Source organism: Daktulosphaira vitifoliae, unplaced genomic scaffold (genome assembly GCF_025091365.1).
Source record: "Daktulosphaira vitifoliae isolate Bord-2020 unplaced genomic scaffold, ASM2509136v1 Scaffold_2, whole genome shotgun sequence".
In the NCBI taxonomy this organism is placed as follows: domain Eukaryota; kingdom Metazoa; phylum Arthropoda; class Insecta; order Hemiptera; family Phylloxeridae; genus Daktulosphaira; species Daktulosphaira vitifoliae.
In genome coordinates this window covers 6,930,057-6,945,494 of record NW_026099573.1, presented here as the reverse complement: position 1 = coordinate 6,945,494, position 15,438 = coordinate 6,930,057, and the positions used below count along the sequence as shown (strand labels likewise).

At 26.8% G+C, this 15,438-nt stretch overlaps 1 protein-coding gene across 3 annotated transcripts in view; it reads right to left on the bottom strand.

Moving 5' to 3' along the window:
* Positions 1 to 15,438, bottom strand: part of LOC126898606 (protein muscleblind) — a 114,807-nt gene that overhangs the window by 75,309 nt on the left and 24,060 nt on the right. For 2 of the 3 annotated variants that reach the window (XM_050672843.1, XM_050672841.1), the window contains exon 2: positions 9,952 to 10,021. The exons of the other annotated variant lie outside the window; for it this stretch is intronic. The gene's annotated coding sequence lies outside the window, so the exon portion shown is untranslated. The remainder of the gene's footprint in view (positions 1 to 9,951; positions 10,022 to 15,438) is intronic. 3 annotated transcript variants of the gene reach the window in all.

Below are 15,438 nucleotides of genomic sequence, written 5' to 3'. Positions count from 1 at the left end.
AATTGAATATAATTTTAACTAGGAATTAATTATTACAAAATAATAATTAAATTAACCATTTTGATAATCAAAAGATTTATCAAATAAATTAAAGATATTTTCAAAAAAATTCAATTTTTTTTTATTAAGATAAATAAAAGATTATTTAAAAATTGAAAATCATCATATTACTCTAAAATAAGAATCTACTTTTATACATTTGGTACTTGACTAAATATTTAAAAAGCCGACCTATTTTTAAATTCAATAACTTTTAAAAAAACATATACTTTAAGAACTATATTGAAATGACAAAAGTGGAAAAGACAATAAAAATACGCATTTATAATCTGAAAAAAGAAATGGGGTAAAATGTAGACTTGCCATTTATCATAGTAAGTTGATCCCCCGGCGAATCTAAAAATACCAAACCTCCCTATTTTTCATATACTTGCCCTTGAATTGTATACATAAAGTAAACTCTCCCTAAATAAAACATACACACTTAAGTTTGAAATGTATGGCCATGCATTAATATATTTTAAAAAAATTGATCCAGAATAATAAAAATATGCAAAAAAGTTTCGTATAAAATATAAATATTTCCGTTCCGCTTCTTTCGAACACATCTACAGTACATTTAAATATTATTATTTAAAAGTATGTGTAAATATGAATGTTTTTATTGTTAATGTAAATGTAAGTGTAAAAATTCACTTCATAATAAACTTCATCCGATTTTTACGAAATATGAAGTTATCATAAAGAAAATATTATTATTCCTATTAAGTATACGTTTTTAAATGTACTGTATTTTTTTTTTCTTATTTTTGAATGTAGCTTATAGCTTTTTATAAAAATATTATTAATATCTAAATATATAATTAATAATGAATAAAATATTAACTAGAACTTTTTTTTGCTAGATAAATACCTAGTATAAATATTATAAGCTATTACTTTGTGTTTGCAAAGTAATAAATGATCCTAGACAAGTTTTTGTAGATTTTTTATAATATAACAGTGTTATTTGAGTAAAAATAAATAAATTTATTGAAACTTAAATTTTTTGACAGCATGACCTAATTTAAAAGTCAGTCTGTCTTGAAGTCATTAATTATGAAACGCGTTAATACTAAATTAACCATCCAATAATTAGATTGTAGTAAAACTTTAGAAGAACAGTCATAATATAAATAGGTAGCACAAATAAATATAAGAAAATTTAACTAAAATTAAAAAATATAATTAAAAATATTAATCTAAAAACTAAAATATTTAACTAATTATATTATAATATGCTCTATTATTAAATTTACCTAGTTAGCTATTTTTTCATTACTAACATATTACACTAAGTGAGTTGTTTGATTAAAATTTATCATAACAAATTTAAGCAAAATATTTTTTTAGTTTTAGTATTTCTAAAAAGTTTGTCAAAGGTTTATCGTTTATTTGAAAAATGATGCATTAGTTAATGCTATATTCATTATGGTCCTTTATCTCTCATAATTACATTAATAACAACAAAAAATATTTAACTAATCACAATAATTGGATTAGCCTTATAAAAAGTTATTTACAATAATACATAATACATAAGACATTTTTTTTTAGTAGTTGTGCGTGTTCGTTTAAATTCTTTGTTTTTTCAAACAAAAATTAATTGAAATTTATAAATTACCGTTATTTTATTTTAATCTTTATAATAATAATATATAAAACTATACTATATTAGCGTTAACTTGTTTTAAGGTCTAATACATTTCTCAATTTATCCACGATTAAACATTGTGGTGGCTAGTACCAAAAAATAAAAATAAATGTAGAAACTTTTTTTAGGTGGTTTTTAATCTGCAATAATGGTTCAGAGTGAAAACAGAGAGGTTTCACCCTTTTAGTCTTCCTGGATACGCCACTTTATATATAAATAAATTAGTGCATGTGTTAAGATTTTGTAATCTGATACCAGACTTAATTTTTTTTTATTCAAAAAATTATGAAAATGAATGATTAAGTTATCAAAACGTAATTCTAGTGGTTAATCTCCGATACTATGAATTCAATGACTCCCTTGTCCTTGTAGGTGATATAATGTTAACAAATCGATAATGATATGTACTGGAACCACTAGATTTGAGTGACTTAAAAATTAAATTAACACCCTCGAAAATTGAGAAAATGTCATCTAATAATATTTCTTAAGATTATGAAAATTTAATTTATTTATACATGACATGTAACATGATCAAAAATAATATGGAATAATTTATGCAATACCTGATAAGATAAAAGATTTTAAAATATATCTTTGTATATCTGTTATTAAATTAGATACTGGCGGATTTTTCTTGTAATTTATTGTTGTTCAAAAGCAAACAAAGGCAATCTGTACAGTGAATTGCCGTCAAATAGTTCACCTTATCAAAGATTTTCACAACTTCAAAGCAGGCAAAAATGTGTGTGAAGTTTTAAATTATATATGTTTTTATTAAGTTAAAACAAGCTATGAGAGAAATTCGTTAGTCTCACAGTACTCTTTCAGTACGTTGTATAATTTTTCACAAATTTGTTTAAACAGTTTGACATCTACGATTACACTTTTTTTTAACTAAGGACTTATTTTATAAAATATATAAAGAAAGGTACTGCGTAAACAGTAATTCTTTTATTAGTTTATAAAATTGACATACTGAAACCAAAAAAATAATAATCATATATGGTATAATTAATATACAATGTAGAGTGATTTTATCAATGAAAAAACAATTAAAAGTTTTTCATTAAGTTCTATATTGATTTATATTTTGGTGTCACATTCATAAACAATAAATATTTATTCTCTATAATTATAACATAAAAATATTTATAATTAACTAGTAAAACAGTTTTAATTCATTATTAAATGTTACACAAAATGAAAATTTTCAGTGAATTATTAGTTAAGGATATTGTATCAAAAATTATTATATTGTAAAAGGACTTAATTTAGATCTTTATTATAAAATTTACTAACAACAACGTATTCCAATAAGATTTGGACAATTATTAGTTAAAAGTCGGTGGTATTCGTTCACTGGTAGTGTTCATTTAGTATTGATATTACTCTACATGAGAAGAATAGTTACTAGTTTAAAAATAATGTTTGCTATAAGTAAAAATAGAAGTTATTTGCTGTCAATCATTATAGTTCAAATAATATCAGGATATTATAAATTGCTAAAATATTTTGAACAAATATGTCTAGTGAAGATAACGCATGTATAACGTTAAACACTGATTCATAACCATAGTGAGCAACTATAAATCTAGTTCATCACTGTTTCAAGTAAAAAGTGTTTTTTTCTTATTTTGTTATTCGTCTGAGCGAGTACGCAATGATGTGATACATTTAAGTTATAACTTGAATCTTTTTTGTTCTTAAGTTTGTAAAACGTTTATTCATTTTTATATTATTGCTTATAATTTATAATATCAATTAAATGTTTATTTTAAATAATATTATCTTCAAGTGAAAAATTCATATATTCAATATAATTGTATGACATTTAAAAAAATATTTAAGACGTTATATTATCTTTAGTTTTATGGTAAAACAATAACGAAATATTAATAGGTACTAGAATTATAAGTACAGTTATAAATAAAAACTATTAACATCTTTTTTTTTTCATAAAACAAATCTGAAAAATAAAAACAAAAATTCAAAATATTTGATATTATTAATATAATTCTATTTCTATTGATGAATTTTTTCAATCTTAAATATATTTCTGTTTACACGTGGTATAACCATTTACAGTAAATTGGTTTCTAAAAAGCTACAAGATTACTAGTCCAACAACAGTTAAAGTCAATTGTTGTTTAACTTAGTTACCAAAATTATGTTTCAACTAAAAATTTTTCCATTCAATGGATTGCAGTGCACACAAATGGCCTGGAGATAACAACGATACAGACTTGGTACTTAAAGCACCCTTCGCCACGATACTTATATCCGGCGAAGTGTTTTCAAACGAATTAGCTAGGTTGGGGTGTGATGAAACAACAGCTGCTCTAATACACTGCAGAAGAAATCGCATAAGACATACACGTTGCAGTAAACGTTACTGTAAGATTTGTCAATCAAGACGCCGTAAGAAAAATCGTTCAAAGTGCCAAGGGAAATACATCGATGGTTCCATTAACAATTGGAATGATAAAGAAAACTAAGATGACGGCGATAATGCCCATAATATAGCTAAAAGATGGTGTGATAGAAGTTCAACTAAATACTATTACAGTGATCGAGAGACTAAAGATGTTTGCAGGCGGAAAGCTCGCAAAAAAATCAGGTGTCGTAATCGTTGTAGATCACGTTCCAGAAGTCACAAGAGCGCCAACAAAAAACGTCTAAGCTATTCAAAAAAATCCAATGAACAGTACTCGATATCGAGTAATGACGACACCGATGAATTACTCTCGTCCCCAGAACGGGTCGGAATAACTTACAGAAGTCGCTGTTACAGAGGACACCCTAACACAGTTGCTCGGCCACGCCGTCACCGCTAAAATTGTATACCCAACTTATGATTTATCCTAAAAAATCATTGAAGGTAATTTAAAATAAACAAAAAATTTCTATTATTGAATAGAACAATTAAATTGTCAATTGTTATTTAACTGATTAAAAGGTTTTCATTATTATGAAATTTTTTTAAAATTTTCTTAACACTGGTAATAAAATTATTTTAGTTTAATAAACTAAAGAATGCCTTACAAACTAAACGTTGAATATATCACACGGAGAAACTGAGGGGAGTGACGCTTATTGTGTTATATTGTGCATCCTATATTTTTTGGTAAACAACCTATTTTTACATTAAAATTATTGACTGATCAGTTTAGTGAACCGCTAAACTTTCCAAACCAACATAACAAAATTCACGCTAGCAACACGAAAATTCAATAAGTCTGCAAATGAAATACGCAGTTTTAATTCAAAAATAAATTCTTTTGGAATTTTTTTCTTATGATCTCTACTATGAAGATTTTTGTTCTTTTCTTCAACTAAAAAATCTAACGGTAAACATAATTTTAGCTTAATAAACTATTTCTGTCGCTATCGTCAAAAGCGACATCATTTACGACAAAGTGAAGCTTACAAACGAAATCCGCTTATTATTCTCACCCACCAAAAATATTTTCAAATCCTATAAACAAACTCGTTGAAAAGTATCTGTAATAATTGCTCATCGACGCATGTATCGTTTCTAAAATTTACTTTGACGGTGAGTTAAAATATATATTTAACAGTTTAAAGTATAAATAAACCTTTTATGTTTTTTTTTTACTATGAAAAATAATGAAAGTATATGCAATATTTACGTATATATTTTATATATGTATGTAAAAGGAACTTTATACTGAGTTTAAAAAACTACATAAAGTATTTTACGTTATATATTACTCCACGTTCTATATTAAAATAAAGAATTTAAAGTAAATCTATAACAGATAAATATCCTAAGATTTAAAATAATAGTATACAATTTGTCGTAAAATATATTCTATATTAAGACGTTCGATATAACCTTAAATTATTTTTTTATATCTGTCAACAGGAATACAAATGTGTAAGCTATAAAATTAGTTTCTCTAATCGTTGCTTTATAATGGTAATTTGATAAATAAATAATTGTGTGAATAAACTCACACATTAAAATCAAGAAAAATAGCCATCTTCTAAACAAATTTGTTTGTAAGTAGTTAACCACTTGAAGACGGGCTATTACTTTCATTGTTCACACTGAAATTTAAACAAGATAATAATATTCTGGATTACGACGTGTCAAAAGCATAGCTCTTTAAGTACAGTATGAAAGTGCTATTGTAAATCGACGTACAACAATACACGTGAAGATTATTTGCATATTGAATAATGTATCATGTACAAGACGTACTTCCCGAAACAGGGAATTTATTTGGTATTCTCTTCGTGTAGCACAGTTCGTTATTTTCATAATTCTGTACGATAATCAAACAAAATCATTAGCATATAAGCAAAAAATTATTATTCGTATTTAATTACTTTACACAAGATAATCATTTGTCGGAAACCGTCGTTCTACCACACCTCTCACGCATTCTGTTTGCAGCAAAGGGTTTACACTGTGTAATTTGCACCCTAACCATTCCCTGCTATATTATACTATACAAAAGGATTATGCAATAATATTATCATATCGTGTGACCCCTCAGTTTTCAGTGAAGCATATTAAATTTTCAAATTCGGATACTGTCTGTGGTTTATTAGGAATACAGGAAATAGTGTTAATTTTTTAAAAACGCATTACACTAATAGGATTTGACGACATAATTGAAACAATGTGACACACTTTTACATAGCACATGCTGCTAAAATAAAAGAATAATAAATTATTCTTAAAAAAAATTTACTCTTCCGTTTTTATTTTAATAGGGTTTATGGTTTTTTAACGAAGCAAACTGTTTTTATATTTATATTTTTGTTATTTACGGATTCATATCTTTTAATGGACGTACATGTATTTATTATTTAGATTTTATTTTATTCACAAACCCAATCTATATCTTTGACACATTCGTACATCTGAAAATGATTAGAAAGATTTTGTTTTCCATGTTAGGTGTGGTGGTAACAAAAACGCAGTGTCTAGTGTATATACGTTTTTTAATAATGTTTGGAGATGTTGCAAAATTATTTTTCAAGATGAGTACAATGTACCTACTTGTATAAAACGCGCTGCAAGGTGACATACTTGATATTTTTAACCATTGCAGAGTAGCTCATTGGAAGCCTCTGGGAAATCTGCCGGATTGTTATTATTATGCATTTTTTTTTTTTTTTTTACTTTTATTGGCACACCGGCAGAAGGTGTGTCAAATAAAATATCTACAATATTTTACATTTGGAATCTCTTAGCAGTCTCTGTGAGATACTCAGTAACCCAAGGATTATCTAGGAGTATCTAATTATAACATTGAAATTACTACAAGTAATTTCAATATTATCCATAGTGTTGCAAAAAACTAATAACACTTTCATTACAGTAAATGGTAATTTAGAAGATAAAATTAAATCACTACGATCCATTATTAAAAAACATACATTAAATTAGTAGTTTAAGATTGTTCCAAAATTGTATACCAGTTAATTTAATTACAATAAGTGATTTTGGGTACTGAAAATTTAAAATTTAAATAATTTACATCATTTTATTAGATGTATAAAAGTTTTATAACCGATTAATTGTATAAACGTTTTATAATAAAACAATATTAACGATTCTTTTAAAATATTAAAATATTAATCTACATCCTTTTTGCAGCGAACCCTTTAATTTGTCTTTATACTTCATTGATTCACAGAATATAATTGAGTCTTAAGAAATGATCTTTAAGAATTATTGTACTATTTACATTAAGACTACAACTCAAAGAACCGTCAGGAAAAATAGGATCCTTAGCAATATTATAGAGAATCTTTAAACATCATGTAACTAACAAAAAAAAACCATCAAAGCGGATAACTTAGCAAATATGCCCCAAATATAAAAAAAAAAAAATCATTATTCATCACAATACTTTTAAATTTTCTCTATCTCTTACATGCAATAATAGTTTAAAATCCACTGATATTACTATAATTAGAGTAATATACTAAAAATCTATGATGTAAAATTATCATACTTTATTATTTTAAACTATCAAAGAATAATAAGAGTAAATGATTCCAAGTATTGTAATAAAAGCTGTTGATACGATTTTAAAATTTATACAAAAATAAATAAATTATGAAAAATATTACATTACGATAGTATTTCCTTAAAATTAAAACTTTTTGAAATTTTCTGAAGTTTGATGGACATTTAAAAAGTATTTTACTGACAAGTATAAAAAAAAAATAACGAATAATTATAAAATCCTTTCTTTTTTTCTTATATACGCATTTACTGATCAGTTAGAGTTAAAAACTAGAAGATTATAGACTTAACTTTTAACTTATCAGATTTTTATTTTTAATTTATTAGAAGAGAACAGACATAAATAATACCACAAGTAAGCAATGTTTGATTTATTGTTATTTATTTTACTCGAAATCAGCACTATTAAAATATCGTTCATAGAGTTTGGTTAAGGGTAAAAATGATATAAATCCAAAAAATAATATATATATATATATTGTGTTTACACCGAAGTTTCGGTAATGTTTTGATTATAATATATTATGACAAGAAAAAAGAAAAAAACTAAGTCATTTTCCCAAAAATGTATACAAGCGCTTTTTAAAATCGTGTCATAATAACATTATTTTATTTTGCTTGTTGCGGGTCTACATAAAAATGTTATTACTATAAATTGAAAACAACACTAAATGATTCATAAAAAAAACCTATACTTCATGTTCCTAAAAATGATTTAAATTTTCAGAGTTCTGTTTTTTGCCTTAAAACATTCGAAGAACTAATTACCTTCTATAATATAGAATGTAATAATAATACAATATACTATATTGAATTATTAATAATACACTATGCTCATTATGATTTGAAATTTTTATTTTAATGTATGAAATTATAACTTTATGTTGTGAAGTAATAGATTTGACACGCAATTCAGATAGAGGTTAATTTTTGTTATGTATATAAAAAAATATTAAAACAGTACATTTTTATGAAATTAATATCAATAATAATACTTTTTTTATAATGTAAATTTAACAGTTTAATTTCTACACAAATTACAAATATAATATAAAATATTGAATGCTAATAAAATAGTGTGCGTCTTTAATGTGAATATAATTTCATAAGTTAGTAATAAAGTCTAACCCGGAACTAACTCATTTAAAACCAAAGTTTCAATTATAAATAGGCAATGTCCATTGGACACTGTGGAATATTAATTATAATGACTTTGTTCGCATGTACTTGCTGCCAACCTACTCAAAAGAGAAGAGCACATAATTAACCAACGATATTATGACACGATTGAATATCATCAAACACGTGTAAAAACAGTTGATTACTATAGCAATACCAAAGTATTTAGATTTATTGATTGACTTTCAAAAATATAAAACTTCTATAGTAAATCAAAAATAATGTAGACGTTAATTTTCATTTTTTTCATCTCTCATAAAAGGGCGAAAATAATAATCCAATAATAATCATTGGGTTAATGAAAACTCGAAGAAACAAAAAAAAGTCCATTATAAATTCTTTCGAAAATATTTCTTTTTGTTGTGAATGCAATTTTTCAAAACAACGATCTCAGAAATTTTTATTTGTTATACACAAACTCGATTACGTCAAAGTATAGTGGAGAATCAGGTAAAAAAAAACATGTTTCTAGTGCTCAATAAAACGTGAGCAATACTATTCAATATACTTTTAAAGTAAGCATTAAAATTCCAACCAGTGATGGTTATGATAAAGCATTACAAGTAATGTAGCGTTAAAAATAGGACGTGCTAAAACAACTGCATCTAGTTCATAATAATAACGGCGACAGCGATAAATGTCATACACGACCACTATTGTCCGACCCTTAAAAATCGATATAAATTCGGACAACTATGGCACGGCAATGGTGGACATTTTCGCTCGAACGGTAATAAATTGACATTGAATACTTTTATAATTATATTATATAAATCCTAATGTCACTGTTGAGTATACTTTACAACAAAAAAATACTTGTATTAACACACTTCATAAAAGTTAAGTAAGCGGGAAACGCGTGGGGCGTTCATACAAACTGCCTGTTTAATTTTTCAGAGTATCAAAAAGTAAGTATTCTTTTTTAACTCATCGCTCGCTTGCCTTATACCGGAATCTTTTCCGACATTCGGTAAAGTACGATCGTTTGTTTTTATTAGTCAACTAGGCCGTAGACGACGTCGTTGTCATAATGAAATGATTATTACAGCGAAGTGATGAAAAAACTTACCAGAGTTTTTGCACGTCTGATCACTGTTCTTGTTTTTCAATAATTTGACGCAGAAAACGAATGAAAAATCCTGCAAGTAAAAAAAAAAAAAAAAAAAATTATTTACATGTACACGTGTTATTTAGCATAAAATAATATCGTTTTGGTCGCTATAAGTAAACAGGGAAGAGTTTCCCCCAGACAAGTTAAAGAGTGGAGATAGTATGGCTGCCGGCCGCGACAGGAGAAATAAAAAGAAAAAGCCTTTCCCCGGGGCCGTACATAAAACCCTCAACGTTTGCGGGGTCACTGTGATTTGTTACACGACCGACCCCGTCATCTAAGTGCCAGCGAGTATATAATGCATGGACATCATAATAATAACATGGCCGGACCGCAGCCACGCTGGCTGATTTCTATTTTCATCTCTATTTTGGACCGCCGCTATTCCCATAAGACGGACGTCTTTATTCTTTAAAGCTGTGAAATGTCAACAAAACTATAACCCGATACCATCGGCGCGTCGAGAAAAACCTCAGCGTACTATCAACCCGAACCTGCAAGGAGTAAATTTTCTCACAAATATAAAACAAATACAATTATAGAGCGGGCTTGTAACACTTTGAAATCATTAATTTTTATACGGCCACTGGAATACGTCTCAACAATATTCAACAAAATAAAATTGATTTTCACATAACTCTTACTAAAATTTATAAATGATAAATCGTCAAAAATTTCCAAGATTAGAATCCAAATATTTTCATACAAGTTGCTCAGATTTCGGAAATTTTTATTAAAAAATATTTACTAAATACGTTTTAACCTCCAAAAAATTAATAATCATCCATTTTTCGCATACATTATTGTTGTTTGTGTTCAAACGTAACACCTGAATAAAAGGCAAATATTTTTATCTGAAAATATTTTTCAAAAATATTGAACTTCTAAACATTTCAGGCACAAAAAAAAATTGTTCAATATTTAGAATATTTTATATGTTTTAAGTCACATGTTAAATTTCCTTTTAAATCAAGGCAATAAAAGTTTTTATGCAGACATTAAAAAAATCCATATATATATATATAAATATCTAGCCTTTGGAAAGCGCCCAACACATATGAAAACTTCGTCCAAAAAGATTCACCGACGGATATACATATTTATAAAATGCAAAAAAATTGCATTTTAAATTGACCTACAAATAGACGCTTAAGCATATCCGGAACCAACGTTATAATATTTTTATTTTCTCTCTCTTAGTCTCTCTGTCTCATAGCCGTTATATATGTATCTTGTAAGACATAATAAAACGCATGCGGTTTAATCCAATATTGTTTCATGGAGGCCAGTGTATTTCAAAATCAAATGCCTACTTCAAAAAACGACAGAAGGTTAAACAACATACAAAATATTCACTAAGGAATTTCGTTTATTATTATTATTATTATCATTGCAACTGTCATCCTTATTTTTAGAGCTGCGTGTGACTAAGTCATAGTAGTTCCATATGAATCGCTAAATTAGCAATTATATGCATTTAACAGCGTAGAGTTTATATATTATTCATAATTTTAAAACTTTGAGTAGAATCAATAGAACTGAAGAAAGCGTTGAAATAGTTTTTAGTAGTTATAATTATTTTAATTTTAAGGGTGTAACTAAATCCATTAAGTTGAGTGACCTTATGCAAAAAAACCAAGCACAGTGGAGTCGTGGCATAGTTGGGATAAGTATAGATGATATCCAATAGTGATTAACATCACTATCACAAATTAAGCTTTGTTGTGAATCTGTTAAATTTCACAATAGTTTGTATATTTATAAACACACAATTGTTATGTTTTAAATTTAATTCAAATACCAAACGCCTTTAAAATTATTTGCTTAATGGGAAATAAAGTTTTTTTAGAAAAAAATTCGATTTATCTTACTTAAACGGTCAAATTCTTACAGTAGAACAATTGATTCGGCCGATTTAAGACTGAAATATTTATGGGAGATAAGGGGGCCTTGCCCTCTTATGAATATAAGCTTATTATTTCGTTATTACACACCTCAAATATTTAAATTTGACAAAATGAAATTAAATAACATAAATACAACTTTTATTAAGAGAAAAACGAATTCTTTTGAATATTTTATTCCATGCAGATACGCGTCTAATTTGGAATAACATTGAGTAAATAGTGTTTGCATTATGTCATGTCAATATCAGGTAAAATTTTCTGCACTGAAGGATATAGGTGGCTAGACTAGGAATATCATTATTCTTTGGTCGTCAGAATTGATCGAGTCAAAAATGCCATCGTCTGCTAAAACTGTCTTCACTTGAACTGCGCCATTATTTCCTATAGTGCTTTTTATTTATTTTTTACTTCCATTTCGTTCATATTGATTATCGTTCGCCGTTGATATATATCCATGTATCGACTGGGAAAAGAAAATAACTATTATTTTGCGCTCTCTAAAGATGTTGTCATTGACATGCTGTCGTTTCCCTCTGTATTTTATAGATAGTTTTCTATTTTATTTCCATAAAACGTCCAGTTTTCTCAGAATCAAGATAATATATTGTATTTAAATCTCATCTTACAATGTTTTTTTTATGATTGCCTAAAATTTTTTTTATAAACCTTTATACATATATTAATATTCTTTAAACGATTTTATATTTTTATTGGGATTTAACGGCTTTGAAAAATTAGGTCAATAGTCGAATAAATTACAAACGCATGAAAGAATATATATATATATATTTTACAATTTAGTTTTACAATTTCAATAGTGTTCTGTAAAATATTAATTATTTATTATTCTTTGAGGGCTTCTTTTCGTGTGGATGGTAAGTAGTCATTACTTTGTTCGAGTTTTTAACTTTCTTTAAAGACTTATATTATTATTAAATGTATTTAACAGGTATATTAAAATTATTATTAATATAAATTAGATTTAATTAATGTATGCATCATGAGTTTTTTTAACTTGAAAACTCTTTATCCTTTGCAGAAGTATACTGTTCTTTGTAACTGAACATTAAAGGGTGAATTTTGTTATTATTTTTTTTTAGGTTTGTTCACTAGACTTAGTTTGTATGTTTGTATGGTGCATTTATTAAAAAATAAACGTTAGAACAAGTGAGTCATTCATAAGTGCATGTATACGTTTACTTGTATAAATAATCTACGGGTCTTGTAGGATTTTATCCGTTACCAACCGCATCCGCTGATCTTCTCAGAAGGATTTACTAAGGCCTTACGCAAAAATAAACCTGTATAATATGTACGTATTTTCAAATAAAATACATCAAAAACATTTTTCGAATAAACGGAAAAACACAAAATCATTACGGTTGCTGAGAAAGCATAAAACAAACGAATTTAAAAAAGGACTGCAACATAAGAAATATTGTTTTGGACTATAACCATTATTTCAGCCGTTATAATTGCCCGAAATAATATAGTTTATATACAAGTTGTTATGCAACGAGTCTGTTCTAGACGGTTGGTAAACCTTGTAGAGCACCGATTTATAGCAGAAAACTCTTGTCCCTGCATCAGATGGAAAATGTGCATATACTTGACTTTATCCGTTTAGACAAGTTTATAACTTGTATCATAGAAATATTTGCAAGTTTTAAAATCAAAATGGACTTGAAATATTCTGAATAGCTGAAAGTTAATAAAACAAGCGTTAAAGATATATTTATTTTATAAAAAAATTATAATGAATACAACTAAAACAGTAAAATATATTTTGGAGGGCTTTACAATAAAAGTGCTTCTATATTAAAAAAATTGTTATATAATATTACATACAGGTCAATTTTTTTTTTTTTTTCAACTTCATTACTCGAGAATAAAATTTTAATGTCGTTCTGATAGGATATACTTTTTTTTTTATTGTCATAATTAAAAATGTACAATAAATCAACTTTCAAACAAGAAAAATATTTAATTTAGAAAAATGAGTTGTCAATAACAACTTTAAACTACTAATTTATGAAATATTACTATTTTCATGTTCTACGAAAAGAGCTGAAGAATACTTAATGATAAAAATAACCAATGGCCATAACTCACCACTGAGTTTTAATTATTTTAAAATATTAACTTCCTAAATACTGGTAAAAGAATTTTTGTCCACTAATCATTTTTGGATTAAGATGATATTCTAAAATGTAAGTTAATAAATTATACAGAGTGATTAATTAAAAATACTACGCCAATTTTTTTCTTTTTAATACAAAGAATTTTTAATAAAAATATATTAAAACATTATATATATATATATTTGTGAACTATAATAACTATAAAGTTAATTGTAAAATAAAAACTTTTTGTCAGGATAATTTATGTAAGTTAAATAAAAAACTACGTTTATTTTTATTCCATTTAATGAGGAATATAATAAATGAAATTTTTAGTGGCCGATTACCAGTTTTTTAGTATCAATATATTCATCGATGGTCAGCTTTTTTACAATCAACTTTAAAATTATTACGGTTCATTAAAATAAATCCATTTTTTTCAGTATTTTTTTATTTAAAAAATAATTACCAAAAAATGTTGAGGGTCAAATTCTTAATAAATTGGACTATATGTGTGGTCATAATAATATATCGAGACCCTTACCCTTACCCGAACCCAATTCTAGTAAGTAAATAGGTTAAAATAAGTATATATATATATGACACCAATGAAAACTATTTAATTTTCGAATGCTCCTTTTTATAGTATTTGAAAATGTTGAACCAACATAAAAATTAAGTAATTAAAATAGCCATTAAAAATATTAAATGTTTTATTTCGTTTATTTAAATGGTCATAAAGAGAAAATCATGATGTGTATAACCTACACTACCCCCAGAAAAATTGTGGCAATTTACATTTAATCTTAAATGGCCCAAACTGTTATGATATTACAGACGAAGTTTAGATTGAATATTTGTGCACATTGTGTGTCGTTAAATCCAATTGTACATTACTAAATGAATCAAACGGTGTATGATCTAGTGTAAGGTTAGACTGCATTACTAAATATTCACCCTAATGTCACCGTTCGAAGGCACACTGTCGATCAATGGTTTCATAACAATAAAAGTCACGTCCCCGCGCACTGTAAAATGTGAACAATACATACATAAGAATGGATGGCGTGATCAAGTTTCATTTAGATGCGATAAAACAGTGGAATAGACAGGAAGGCAACGGCGCGTGGGCACACTTCGCCTGGTCAGGTAATATTAGAACGCACTAGCACAAATGTAATTACGACCGACTATTTTTGAGCGAGCAATGAAGTGAAGGGGAAAATTTTTGTAGGTATAATATATATATATATACGCACGACCCTCTTACACTAGTGTGTGTGGCTAAATGGCGTGTTTGAAAAGCTCAAAACTTCAAGTCCACTACGGTGTAGGGATAACGACACAATAATGCTTGGCCGTGTGTTTATGGAAGGAAAAATCCACCAAAGACCACTCGAGGGATAGCTGAAAGCCTC